Source organism: Neofelis nebulosa, chromosome 5, assembly GCF_028018385.1.
Source record: "Neofelis nebulosa isolate mNeoNeb1 chromosome 5, mNeoNeb1.pri, whole genome shotgun sequence".
NCBI lineage: Eukaryota > Metazoa > Chordata > Mammalia > Carnivora > Felidae > Neofelis > Neofelis nebulosa.
In genome coordinates, this window is record NC_080786.1 from 61051842 (window position 1) to 61066116 (window position 14275).

At 36.5% G+C, this 14275-nt stretch overlaps 1 protein-coding gene and 1 pseudogene across 2 annotated transcripts in view; one reads left to right on the forward strand and one right to left on the reverse strand.

Annotated features, from left to right (window-relative positions):
* Window positions 1-14275, forward strand: part of SERPINI1 (serpin family I member 1) — a 72374-nt gene that overhangs the window by 28072 nt on the left and 30027 nt on the right. The window lies entirely within an intron of this gene.
* On the reverse strand, window positions 9138-9289 carry LOC131513345 (U2 spliceosomal RNA; annotated as a pseudogene).

The following is a 14275-nucleotide window of genomic DNA, read 5'->3' on the forward strand; positions in this document are numbered from 1 at the left end:
AGAGAAATAGTTTAATTATCCTTTTTTTAAATATTGGGTTATAAAAACATTTTAAAGTCATGTCATTCTGAATAAATTACACTTCCCAAGAAGCCATTTAGTCTGGGACTTTTGCCTCACATTAATGATATTAATGATCCTTAGAGACTACACACACACTATCTAATCATAGATTCTCAATCTTAAAGTAACTCACCCCTCTGAGGACACCTTTTGTTGCCTAGTAACTTCATCGTCAAAAAATTGAGTTTTAAAATGCCACCCGTGTTCATTGCTAAAAAGTGAAGAACATCAAAGAAAACCACAACCAAAAAGAAAATTGACCAGAGAGCCTCCCTGCCTCAGACACTGAGGAGAGCTGTCAACAGATGATGCCAACTGCTGCCATTATGAAGCCATGCAGATTCAAATATGAACATAATCTCACTTCATTAACATAATTACATTAAGGCAAGTAATTTTGAAATATGACATGTTCTGCAGTAAGGTCATAAACCCACAAAACTATTCCTTAAGTAATTACAAGGTAAGTTAGGTATTATTCAATTCAGAATTATGGAAGCTTGGAAAAGCTGACTTGTGGGTAAAAAACAAAAGCACAAAAGCATACCAGTGACAATTTATTATTTGTCTTTTAAACTAGAGTGATCACACTTAGTTGTGTCCAAGGAGGAATTTGCACAATTGAGTTTTCTAGACAAATGAAACATATCTTGGTAAATATCCCAATATTTTGTTTCCAATGGCTTATGGGTAGTTTATCTAACATATATTATATGCATCCTTCCATATGTCCTGAGCAGAGTAAGAATTATTTTTGAGACGGCTGAAGGGCATCCTCATGAATATCTAACACTGGATGCTGCAGTAATACCATGATTCTCATAGGAAATGCGCCTATAGTAAGTCATCCTAGGCTTTAAGTCTTTATATCATATCTACATAGTTTTTCATTTGCTGTAGACCATCGTTTTTTGTGGCTTCTTCCTAAAGTCAGTATGCCTGTCTCCAGCAACCTTTCTCTCTCCCTCTTTTTTTTTTTTTCTTTCTTGTAATTGCTAAAGATGGGAAACCAAATGAAAACAAAAATTTATGTTGGGACTGTATATAAAATAAAAGTAAATATTCTGAAGTAGGGTCCACAGCATGCCCCTCTGAGTCAAGTGTACAAGTTTTAATACACAATGTGTATCTTTATGGATTTTTATTTTTGACTATTTTTTAAAACTTAAAGATTTTATTTGTTCTAGTTTTTCCATTACATTCTGGATTAGAGAGATCATCTGATGTTGTGACCTTTGCATAAGTTAGAACCATAACACAAGCCTAAAGATTACAGGAATGTTCTATAACTTCTAAGATGTTATTGCTTTTTTGCCCCAGTCATTTTTTTTCTACAAGTCAGATGGCCTTAGAGTCATTCTTAAATAATTAAGAATTTAGGCCTTAATATTACTTTCATCATTCTGATATGTAACTAATGGTACCTCAGTGTAGTTTTAATAATTATCAAAAAGTTTGACCATATTATTATGTGGTTAAGAGCTTTTTAAGTATCATTTTAGTGAAAGATCTATTAATGTCCTTTGCCTAATTTTCTATAGGATTTTTGTTGATTTTCTAGATTTATAGAGGTCTTGTATAAGGTAGGAAAATTATCTTTTTATCTGTAATTTAAGATTTTTCAGTTTGTCACTTCCCTTTGACTTCACTCTGTGGTTTTTGCTGTACAGATTTTTTAATTTTCCCTATAGTCATATTAATCATTTCTTTAATGGCTCCTGCGTTGTTTCTATGTTCCCAGGATTTCTCCCTGGAATTTTAAAGCTTCAATTTTCACTTTTAAAGTTTGACCCATCTGAAATTTATTTTAATTTAAAGTACAAAGGACTCATCTTCTTTATTTTTTAATATATGGATATTCTGTTCTTAGCATGTACTCAATAATCTCCTACCCCACCGATTGGACATGCCAAGTTTTATCATATACCAAATTATATTTCTCACCACCCTCTTCTAATTATTATAGTTTTAAAATGCATTTTAGTATTTCATCGGTATTATTTTTTCCCCAGAATTTTTTTTCTTTTGCTATTCTTGCTTAGTTTTTTCTATGTGAATTTTAGAATGGCTTGTCTAATTTTTAAAGGTTGCTATTTTTACTGAAATTACACTAAATGCATACAGTAGTGTAGGGAGAACTGAAATCTTTATGGTATTGAATATTCCTATCTATGGAGAAGATGTCTATTTCCATTGATCCTAGTCATTTCCCACATTGTCTCATAATACCATACGTGATTTTTAAAGTTTGCTTGTTTCACCCAGCATCCAAATAAAGGTCAGGCATAGCAACCTGTGGCTATGTCTCTCGAGACTCTTTGAAGCCACTGGCTTCCTGCCTCCCCAACTCTCACTGGCCTTTATTCCTGCATTTTATTTGTTGAAACTGAAGTTGTCCTGTGGAGTTTCCTACCACCTGGATCTTGTTGACTGTGCCCCTATGGTGTCATCCAACATGTTCATCTGTCCTTATTTTAGGAAGATTACATAGGAGATGAAACATTCTAGTCTTTTTTGTGTCTAGTTTTTAGCAATATTTCAATTTTTCTTCTGTATAGGTCTTCCTTATTTCTTTCTAGGGCTTTTAATGGTGTAATTTCAATGTAGGGTCAGTAGGCAATATTTATCAAAATTACAAGTATTTGTGTTTTTTGACCTAGCAGCTTCACTTCGAGGAATTTACCCTGCAGAGATCATTGCACACCTGTGAAATGATATATTTCTGAAATTACTCATTATCTCATTATTTGTAATAGCAAAAGATTACAATAATCTAAATTCCCATTGTAGGAGACTAATTAAGTATTTTATGGCAATCCATACAGTAAAATGCTGTGAAGCTGCTAAAAAACAAAACAAAAAAACGAGGAAGCCTTTTATGTAATGATAGCAAATAGTTTCCAAAATGTGTTGCTAAATGAAAAAAATGAGGTTGCACACCACTGTGTATATGATGCATATTATGTTATTGCTTCTATAACAAAAGATGAAATGTATATACTGTACATATATAAGAATCTCTGGATGATGACATTGGTTGGTTCCACCAAGAGAAATTGGCAAACGAGGGGATAGGAGATAGAAGATCTTCACTATAACCCTTTTCATAACTTTTGAATTTTGTTGTTTGTGAAGGTTTTACCAATTTAACTTTCTCTAGTTAAAAAAGTTAAAGTATTAGGGCGCCTGGGTGGCACAGTCGGTTAAGCGTCCGACTTCAGCCAGGTCACGATCTCGCGGTCCGGTCCATGAGTTCGAGCCCTGCGTTAGGCTCTGGGCTGATGGCTCGGAGCCTGGAGCCTGTTTCCGATTCTGTGTCTCCCTCTCTCTCTGCCCCTCCCCCGTTCATGCTCTGTCTCTCTCTGTCCCAAAAATTTAAAAAAAAAAAAAAAAAAAAAAAAAAAGTTAAAGTATTATAATGTACTCTATAGCAGGGTAAGACCCTAATTAATACATTTTTTACTTAAAGCCTGTTGTAGCATTATAGGCAAACATAGGATCTGTATGTTAAAGGCGGTGAGATTTCATCTAAACTACAAGATACCTTGCTAGCATGGAATCCAATCAAAAACTCAGAGGTCCCTCCTCCCCCCTCCATACCCATACACACACAAACACAAAGCTGACACACACACAAGGAATTTAAGCAGAGTTGGTTTTGTGGAATTCCTGCATTCAATATGAGAAGTGGACCAAGTGACCTCTAAGTCCTATCCACCTGGGGCAGCGTGGCACAGTAAAAATAGCATGAGATGTGAAGCCTTCAGATGAAAGCTCAGATCCCCTTTTCACTCCTTAGTAAGCCATGTGAACATGGTAAAATATCTTAAACTCACTGAATTTGAGCTTTTTAATCTGTAAAATGGGGTCACCTTCCAGCTTATTATGAGGATTAGCCATGATTTGTTTATTATGTATAGATGACTAGCCCATTACATTATTATTTCAGCTCTAGAATTCCATGAAGTAATTGGTCTCTGGGGAGAAAACTGATGTCAGATGATCTGTTTTATAGGAAGAATTTCTCTTTTAATTTGAAACTGAGATATTCTTATCATATTCTTAAAGCGTATTAAAAATTCCCTAGTCTTCAAGATCCCAGACACTCACATGTAGACTCTCAAGCAACACTAGAAATGAGAAAATATGACAGCATATCCCTCCTATCTGAGTAGATTCTCTTGAGCTTAACTCAAGTTGAGCTTTGACTCTCATTGTTTTTCTTACTGGGACTATAACTGTATATTTAAAATATAGATCTGTAGATCTATTCCACTGTAAAATCTGTGAGGCTCAAACCAACCTGATGCCCATCATTCAGTCATTCTCTGCAGGGCCAATTATCTGTGTGTATTTTTTAAAAAGTTAACTTACGAGAACAATTTCATTTTATTCTAATTTATGTATAGGCAAGTTGTCTGCAAGATAGACCCTGACACATATCTTGCAGTCCTAAAAATATTCTCTGAAATTTCTCTGACACAACTAGCTTTAACTTTCAATAATGTTTAGGATATGTAAGAAGCAGCTCCCTAGTTAGGAAAATGAAAAGTAGACATCCCTGCCTGCATTTCACCATGACTCTTGTGCGATCTTTCTTTCAGTGGTTGACTGAGGAGAGCAACATGCTCTCACGGTGTGCCAGGGCAGTGGGCACTGGTGACCAATATAAGATCCATAAAATATCCCTCCCATTTGACCTGCCCAACCATGGGGAAAGCCTTGAGCTGCTGTATAAGGAAGGAGTTTGATAAAAAGGACCATTTCCAGTCAGTGAGAACCGTGAAACTTAGAAGATGCAGAAGAAAACAATTAAATCCATGTCTCTCCAGATCTCTGAAAATGATAAGGGTTGATTTTTATTTAGATTGCTTTAAACTCTGCTTTGTGGAGAAGTACACTGTCACCCCAAACTTCTTCTTCTCCTCTCTCTCTCTCATTTGCTTATCTTTTTTTTTTTTTTTTTTTTTTTTTTTTTTTTTTTTTTTTTTTGCCTATTCAACATTAACATTGGCTGATTTCCTTAATCATCTTTCTACACACTTCCTACAGCTATTACGATATTGTAAATGTGGTTCTGAAATTTACAGGGAGATGTAACCAGAATACTTTCATGGAGCCTTTTTATATCTACTTAATGTTTCCCTTGTTGGCCCAGGCAACAAAAATTACAAGTTGCTTTTTCAGACACTGACAGTGATGAACAGGAAGAGGAAACCAAACTTTCTTTTAGAAATCCCCCACACACAGTGTGTGTGGCAGGTTTATAAATAGAGTTAACAGGTGGATATTTTCAGGCAGCATTAATACATTCATCAATATCAGAGTAATTTTGTATTTTTAGTTTATAGGAGTATTAAAAAACAAAGCAGTAAAATTAGTTTTTGACACATTCTTTCTCACTTTCATTTTCCCCATGCTCTGTAGTCCTGCAAAAGACTGTCTAGAAAACAATGCCTGTAACTTAATTTCCCCAGGGTACAGTAAGTAAGCCACAAGTATTTTTGTTTGTTTTGTTTTTTCTTTGCAAGAAAGAGTCACCTAATTTAGGTTGGTGTTTGTGTCAGTTGCTAGCATTTCTAACAAAAGGTGAAAGAATTCTAAGAGAAAAATTATAATAAATATTTTCCAGCTTCTCAACTAGTATGCATTTTAAAAGTGTGTGATATTGTGACTTTTCAAAATACTGAAATAACTTCATGAAATAAAAAGTAGTGAAACAGCAAATGAAAGTTCTAACCTTCAGCCTGCGGCACAGCAAATTCTCACTAGATAGTAGGTTGAAACATATGAAGGTGCCATTATTTGACCACTTTGACTTATAAAAATGGCAATTTCACAAAATTCAACCTAATATTAATATCCTTCTGCAATCATCTCGGTGTCAGAAACCCATGAGCTTATGCCATTTTACTACCAGAGCACTCGGGTCTTGAGAATATTATACTTATTAGCCAAGATAAGAAAACAGCTTTGTGTGGTCTCAACAGCATTTCACCTCAGAAGAATTTAGGGATGTGCTCAAACCCTCACACATGCTCTTATGAAATAAGGCAAGAGGTAAAAGCCAAAGGTGAAACCCAACACCAGCTGTGAGGGCTCTTCAAGCTAAAATAGTAAAATAAAGGGGAGAGACAGAGAATGTAAAAGAAAGACAAGACAGGAACGCTAAATATAACCCAAATATAATTTGGTATAAATACAAATGTAAATACCTTGTATCTGGGATACTGTGGTGGGTGTGGCTAACAGCCCTAACTACTGTCCTCTATTAGGGTGTCATCACATTACCATACTGTATTTATAGTTCTGACTGTGCATTATCCAGACCAGTTTAAAACTGGCTTTAAACACTCTGAAAGTCTTTCTGTGACAATTTTTTCTTGACATAATTTCTCTGGATGTTTTACCTCATTTCCCAGCCCTTCAGGATACACTCAAGCATTAGTGAATGATTGGAGGGTGAGTGGGGCTCATACTCCCTCCATTAGCAAAACAATTGAGAAACACCCTTACAGCTGAGTATTTGCAGATTTTCAGGGGCATAGCCCGCTTGTAAAACCTTTATTACACAAGCAACATTTTCATATCGGGAATTAGAAAATCCAATATTTTCAAAGCTCTGAATTAAAAGCTGGAGATCTCTTTAAAGAATGTACACCTAATACATGAAGGGAAATACCACAAAAGCATATATTTTGTATCTTCCTGTTATCTTCTGTATCCCTAGCATTTTGCACAGGACCTGGCATGCAGTTATCAAGAATAAGTATTTTTTGAACCACTGACTGAATGAATGAGTGAGTTGAATTCTAGAGATTGCATTCACATTTCAAATTTGTATGTTTTTTAGCCTCTCTCATAGCTCATTAAACATCCTTTGTATGTAAGAAGTTGTTCAGTACAAATGACTCCATTTCCTCACCTATAAAATGAGGGTCTGGTCAAGGTGTTTCCAGCAGGAACATTCTGCAGTCTTTTAAACAGCTAAGCCCATAGGCTGGGGGAGAGCAATCAGTAGGGATTTCTTAAAGTATTAATGGGTAAGCTAAGACCATTAATGCCTGGCTTAGTTTCAAAATGGCCTTGAGCCACACATGACCTTGATTGATGATAACGTTTTAACCCATCTCTCTGAAACGACTGCCTGAATCTTGCCTTAGGGCTTGTGTGTCACTTGTCTAGCTCTCCTGACAATATTCCAAAGGAAGTCATTCACTGGCAAGGACAAAGTCTCCCTGCTTGTGACAAACAGAATTATTCATTACCACTTTATGGAAAGCCCAAGTCACATTTCCAGGAGGGCTGGGATCTGCCAGCTCACTGGTGCTTGTTGGCATTGACTTTACTTTTCCCAGTAGTCACCCACTTTAATCAAAAGCCTTGGGAATTCTCAATGGAGCCTCTTTATTGATTGAGATCTCTTGAAGAAAAGGAGTATGTTTATAAACAAAATATCTTATGTAAGGAGACATGGTTTTTGGAGTTCATTCTACTAATTTTTCTGTGTTTGTTTTAAGCGCTTGTGTTATAGGCTATTTGGTCAAGAACCAATGTTATGAAGAGTAAATCTATTTGGCCTACCTCTAGCTCTGCGATGTCAAATATGATACCCACTAGCCATATGTGGCTATTGAAATTAATTAAAATTAAAATTAAAATACTTGGTTTTCAGTTGTATTGGCTACACTACAAGTACCCAATAGCCACAGGTAGCAAATGGCTACCTCATTGAACAAGTACACATATGTAACATTTATGTCATTGCAGAAAGTTCTGCTGGACTGCATTTTTCTAACTTTCTGAAGGACACAGAGTAATTGAGTATTTTGGTTTTTGGATTTTAGAAATTTCTTATGGCCTAACATGGGAAAATATGTGACCAGAGTCTCATTTATTCATCATTGATTTATGGAGCTAAACAGTTTCCCAAGAGGTTATCTTTGTTGTGAAATGTTCTTGAAAGTTTATAACCCTTACCTCCTACTAGTTAGAGGATGTTTGGCACCAAAAAACTCCAAAACTCTTTGGAAGCCTTGGGCATCCACAAAGAAAGGAATTTTTTTTTTTTCCTCAAAATATCTGCTCGCTATTTATTTATTTATTTTTGAAGTTTTTGTGTGGACACTTTTTCTTTTTCTTTTTCTTTTGTTTTGTTTTGTTTTAATTTATTTATTTTTTAATTTACATCCAAGTTAGTTAGTACATGGTGCAACAATGATTTCAGGAATAGATTCCTTAATGTCCCTTACCCATTTAGCCCATCCCCCTCCCACAACCCCTCCAGCAACCCTCAGTTTGTTCTCTATATTTAAGAGTCTCTTATGTTTTGACCCCTCCCTGTTTTTATATTATTTTTGCTTCCCTTCCCTTATTTTCATCTGTTTTGTATCTTAAATTCCTCATATGCATAAATAAAGTCATATGATATTTGTCTTTGACTGACCAATTTCACTTAACATAATACCCTCCAGTTCCAGCCACATAGTTGCAAATGGCAAGATTTCATTCTTTTTGATTGCCACGTAATACTCCAATATATATGTATATACCACATCTTCTTTAAGGAAAGGAAATCTTCTAAGTCACAGTTCATCTTCATTCCAGTTAGCCTCCTCCTGATGCTGAGGAATTCAGACTTAATATGTTCATATATACCAAAGCACTTTACAAATTCTGGGGAGTTTTAGCGCATTTTCCCTTGGTTGTTTCTCAACATTTCCAGGGTTAGTTAGTCCCTAAATGAGCAGGCCACCATAGACTCTTCCAGGCCTAACCTTCTATTTGGATGCATGCAAAATACCCAAGAACTTTAGGCCTATTGCACAGCCGCTCAGTGCCAGCTGCTATGTGATCAGTAATTCCAAGCCACAGAGTTCTACTACATCATTCTGGGGTACCACTGATATAGTACTAATTCAACCAATAATTATGGAATATTCAATAATAAAAGACTAATGTTCCAGTTCCTTCCCACTTTGATTGTTGGAGTATCCCATGAAAATAAATATTTTTGGAAAGAAAAATTTCCAACTGCAAGGATTTTTAAAATTAGTAAAATTATCATTATTTTTTAAGGGTTATAATCTTGACTCGCAAACAAATGTAAAATGAAAAAATATCAAAGATTTTCTGTAGCTCATTAACTAATGAGAGACTCAGGAAGCTATTAAACTGATAAGAACAGATACTACACTTGATCTTAGCCAAAAGGCCGAGAAGCGATGACTCAGGAGGCTATTATAACCAATTCATTAGAGAATCCAAAAGGCAGATGAATATATAAACTCATGAGGAATACTGAAACACATTTGCATAGTAGATACAAAACTAGTCAATATCCACAGGGCAATAATCAATTGCATTCAATCATACATGTGCACTAAGTATTTTTTATAGATAAGAATTATTTGCATCCCTATCAATTATCTTTATCTTAGAGAGCTGTAACATTGTTCAAAGAAGATGAAGGGTTCCAAACTCATAGTCAGATACCCTGGAAGGTATGTTCTAGATAATTCATAGTTTTTCACTGAAGACATCCAGTAATCATGTTGGTCCATTTTCAAGCCTTTCATAATTTTTTTCTGGTAAATTATGTATCTGTAGCTTACTCTCTCCATAGTTCTGCCCCTTTGATTTTACCTGGCCATTTTCTCCTTATTTCTGAGATACTTGATAAGCTTTCCTTTTTCTTGATTCAGTAGAACAGGAAAAAACATAAAGATGTGATTTTTTTTTTTTTTTTTTTTTTTTTTTTGGCAAAACGTAAGAGAGTATGGAAAGAATCACAGTGGGCTAGATAGCTGGGGTGAGAAGCAAAAGAAAGAAAAAGATGGAAGGATCATAATTTCATAAATGTTGTGATTAAAGAATTAAACCTCCTGCATTCCTTTATTTCCTTGGTTCTGATCTCTTGGTTTTAAAATACATCTTTAATAACATCTTTCTTGGGAGAAAGAACATTTTAAGGAGAAAATTATACAGTTCTTTTTTAAAAATAGCACAATGAAGTATGTTTATTTATACCCTAGCATATTATGCCCTTAATAAGCAAGATTTTTCAGTCAGAGCCTTCTTTTCATTGTTCTGAATCACTTCTGGCCATCATTTATGAGGCACATGACATGATACTCTTCATAATGCATTTTCTGATCAAAACTTGTAGACCTTTGTGATTGAAGATATAATCTTAAGGCATTTCAAAAATTGCTGGTGTGTTCTCTCCATTTCCTTTTGATTATTTGACTAGTCGACCCCACACCCCTCCACACATCTATACAACTAATTTGAAAGTTATCAGGAAGCTATTGACAGCCTAGCACTTGAGCAACAGTCCTCCACAAAGTATGCATGTGTCATTCACCTTTCCTGGCTTTGAAAACACTATGATTTATATTGAGAGATTTGGCACATTCTTCTGCCTCTAATTGTGCTGCTTGGCATCCGACAGACCGTTCTTTTGTACATATCCCGAGGACAAGAGATATATCCACTTGCACTTACATGGGTCTTATATTCGTGAATCCTTTGTAAAACGTTTGGCTGCTGTTTCACAAGAAAATCAGCCAGTTCATTTCTCGAGTGGTAAATGCTTGCATCACTTATAGTAAACCTACATCCTCTTCTCTGTTCTCTGCCTCCGTGGCTCCTTTTCTGCCATACAGTACAGTGCTATTGAAGATAATTCTGCCTCCAAGTTTAAGCAAAAACTCAACTGTGGGAGGCACCACCAAAGAAAACAAGTCGACTGAGAAAACAAGGATAAAAAAGTAGCTGAAAGTTTACACTTATTCAGGCGATGACACTTAGGCAGGAAATGACCACAGTGGCACAGCTTTGCATCTGAGGACTGGCTGGTTTCCTTGGACATTGATTATAAGATTTATTCTAATTTCAGAAGAGTTAACATCGGGGGTGGAGACGAACATTACGCATATTACAGTTGAGGAAATTTGCTAAATTATAGGTTGGTAAAATATGGATTGTTTCACAAGGTAATGACTCCTTTTTTGTGTGTGTGACAAATTCTTTGACAAATTTTCCAGCTTCATTGCTGCTGATCTAGGTCAGCCCTTTCTTTTAGTGAATCAGAGAACAATTCCAAATTTCCGTTCCAAATTCCACCAAGTGAACTAGAACTAACCAAACTTAGAGCAGTGGTTTCCAAACACCTAGTGCTAACCCTGCCGGGGGGGATGGTGGGAGGGGGGAGAAAAGAAAAAAAAATTAGTGAAACCATGAATTCAAACATAGCCACTTTGAAGAACGGTCTTCTTTTCATGATGAAATATTTATTCTTATATGTGACTGATACATTCATTCTTTTATGTGATTGTAAGAGGCATTATTTTTATAAAACTGTTTTGCCCCTATCCCAGTGTAATATAACTACATGTGGGGTGCCCGGATGGCTCATTGGTTAAGCATCCTACTCTTGATTTCTGCTCAGGTCATGATCTCATGGTTGTAGGATCAATCTCCACACATCCAGCGCCAACTCTGGGCATGGAGCCTGCTTGGGATTCTCTCTCTCCCTCTCTCTCTCTGCCCCTCCCCTGCTCATGCTTGCTCTCTCTCTCTCTCTCTCTCTCTCAAAAGAAATAAATAAAAGCATTTAAAAAATAACTACATGCAAAAATATGAGAATTAATAGGCCAGAGTGCTTCAAGATAGTGTTCTTTGCTTTAGATATTTTTTCCTTAGATATATCTAAGGATATATCTAAAATATCTTTAGATATTTTTCTTCCTTCCTTCCATTCTTTCTATCTTCTTCCTTTTTTTTAAATGTTTATTTTGGAGAGAGAGAGATAGAGTGTGAGTGGGGGAGGATCAGAGAGAGGAAGACACAGGATCTGAAGCAGGCTCCAGGCTCTGAGCTGTCAGCACAGAGCCAATGTGGGGCTCAAACCCACAAACCGTGAAATCATGACCTAAGCCTAAATCGGACACTTAACCAACTGAGCCACCCAGGTACCCCTTCCTTAGTTATTTTCTGTGGCTGTTTTTTTGTTGGAGAAAGGATCTTCCTCAGCAATTCTTTTCACCATCTAAAGAATACTTTCAGTTTTTCTCAGTTCGCAATTATGAAACCATTTTTTTTTTATTTCAAACAATTGGGTTATCCAAAAAAGGCAACAAGTTGTATTTATGAATAATCCATCTTTCTATAAATACCATTAACTACGAAGAAAGATTTTTTTTAAGTCTTTCTTACTGTGCTAGCTTTCAGCTCTGTGATCACTCATCCCTCAATTATAAGATTTAATTCCCTGACCTTTTTGAACGCAGTGTTTTCTAAAGCAAAATGCACACATGCACGGGCCACAACCTATCCGGCCACTAGTACCATAAAGGAGAGATGCAAGAGCTAATGGTAATTTATTCATAGCTCAACTACTTCTGCCTTTTCTAGCAACGGCACAATCAACTACTATTCCGGCACTGCAGCCCCTTGTTCTTATGTAAAGGCATTTTATTCAGTAGCTTGAAAATAATGAATCTATGAAGTAATGCTCCATGTAAGAGTAATTCGTTTTAGAATGTGTTGATTATTATGATTAATGGTGGGGCCCCGGCATTTTGTAGACTAATGTTAATACAGTAACATTCGGGTGGCACCTTTGGTGATTTTTCAAGGTGGTACGCTTGTTTGTTAATGCATCCCGTGTCCAGCCATTGCATTATGCCAGCATTGGTGACAGTGCCACTTTGTCAGTCTGGAAAGACCGTCTCCGACTCAATAAGGAAACACTTTTTCAAAGGGAATAAAAAATGGAAATGAGCTACTACCTGTGGACTAAGATTAAATTAGCTTTGAGAATTTAGAAGCAGCAGCTACTCCTGCTTTTCCTTCTCGTGCAGCATTTGTGAGCCTTTACATCTCAAGCTATGTTAGTTCAACAAATATTTGGTACCTACTATGTGTCAATCATGAAGTGCTTATTCTGATTCTTTTAAGATATACAAAGATGAATGCACTGACATCCTGTGCCTTCAGAAAACCCAGGAAAAGAGATGGCTCGTGTACAGAATTATCTGTAATGGAAGGATGCAGTGGTATGTGCTATTGGAGAGGTGGAGACGAAATGTGCCAACATTTCAGAGGAGGGGGAGATTGTTGTTGTAACTGAAGAGTCAGGAGGGTGTTCATGAAGGAAATGGAAGTAGAGCAGAACCTTGAGGAGTGGTTAGGATATGAACATATGGAACCAGGTTGAAGTAGTTCCAGAAAGAACTACACAAGCCAGCAACAGGAGGGAGAAATTCTGGGATATGTATTGCAAAAGGGAGTCTGGCAAGAATTGCAGGCTCCCTGAAAGGGGAATAGTGGGTAGAAACATGTTGGATCACACTACAGTGAGACTAAAGATTTTGGGCTTTACTCTAATGGGCATGAGGAAGAGCATAAGATTTTGTAGGATTTTGTAAGTATACCTGTTTGTAATGGTACAATCAAAACAATTCATCTGGAGGCAATGCATACGTTGGATTAAAGAGGGCAGTAACCTAGACTTCAGAGAATGGCTGAAAATGGTGGGTCCTTGAGAATGCATTAAGAGGAACTGCCACCATGGCCATGGGAATGGTTATGGGATAATGGATAGAAGTGTCGGGAATGCAGTATGGAGTAAGTATTGACAGCTCATTGAACATAAGGAAAAGGGAGATTGAAAGGAGTCAAAGACTTTGATGAAGAAAGAAAGAAAGAAAGAAAGAAAGAAAGAAAGAGGGAAGGAGGGAGGGAGGGAGGGAGGGAGGAAGGGAGGAAGGAAGGAAGGAAGGAAGGAAGGAAGGAAGGAAGGAAGGAAGGAAGGAAGGAAGAAAGAAATGGACCTTGGTGACTCAGTTGGTTAAGCGGCTGACTTTGGCTCAGGTATGATCTCATGGTTCTTGGGTTTGACCTGCACTGGGCTCTGTGCTGACAGCTCGGGGCCTGGAGCCTGCTTCAGATTCTGTGTCTCCCTCTCTCTATCTCTGCCCCTCCTCCGTTCATGCTCTATCTCTCTCTCAAAAGTAAATAAACATTAAAAATTTTTTAAAAAATTAAAAAAAGGAAGAAAGAAAGAAAGAAAGAAAGAAAGAAATAAAGAAAAGAAAAGAAAAGAAAAGAAAAGAAAAGAAAAGAAAAGAAAAGAAAAGAAAAGAAAAGAAAAGAAAAGAACGGTTTTGGTTGATAAGACAGAGTCCTGTTTGAGCCACCTTGAATT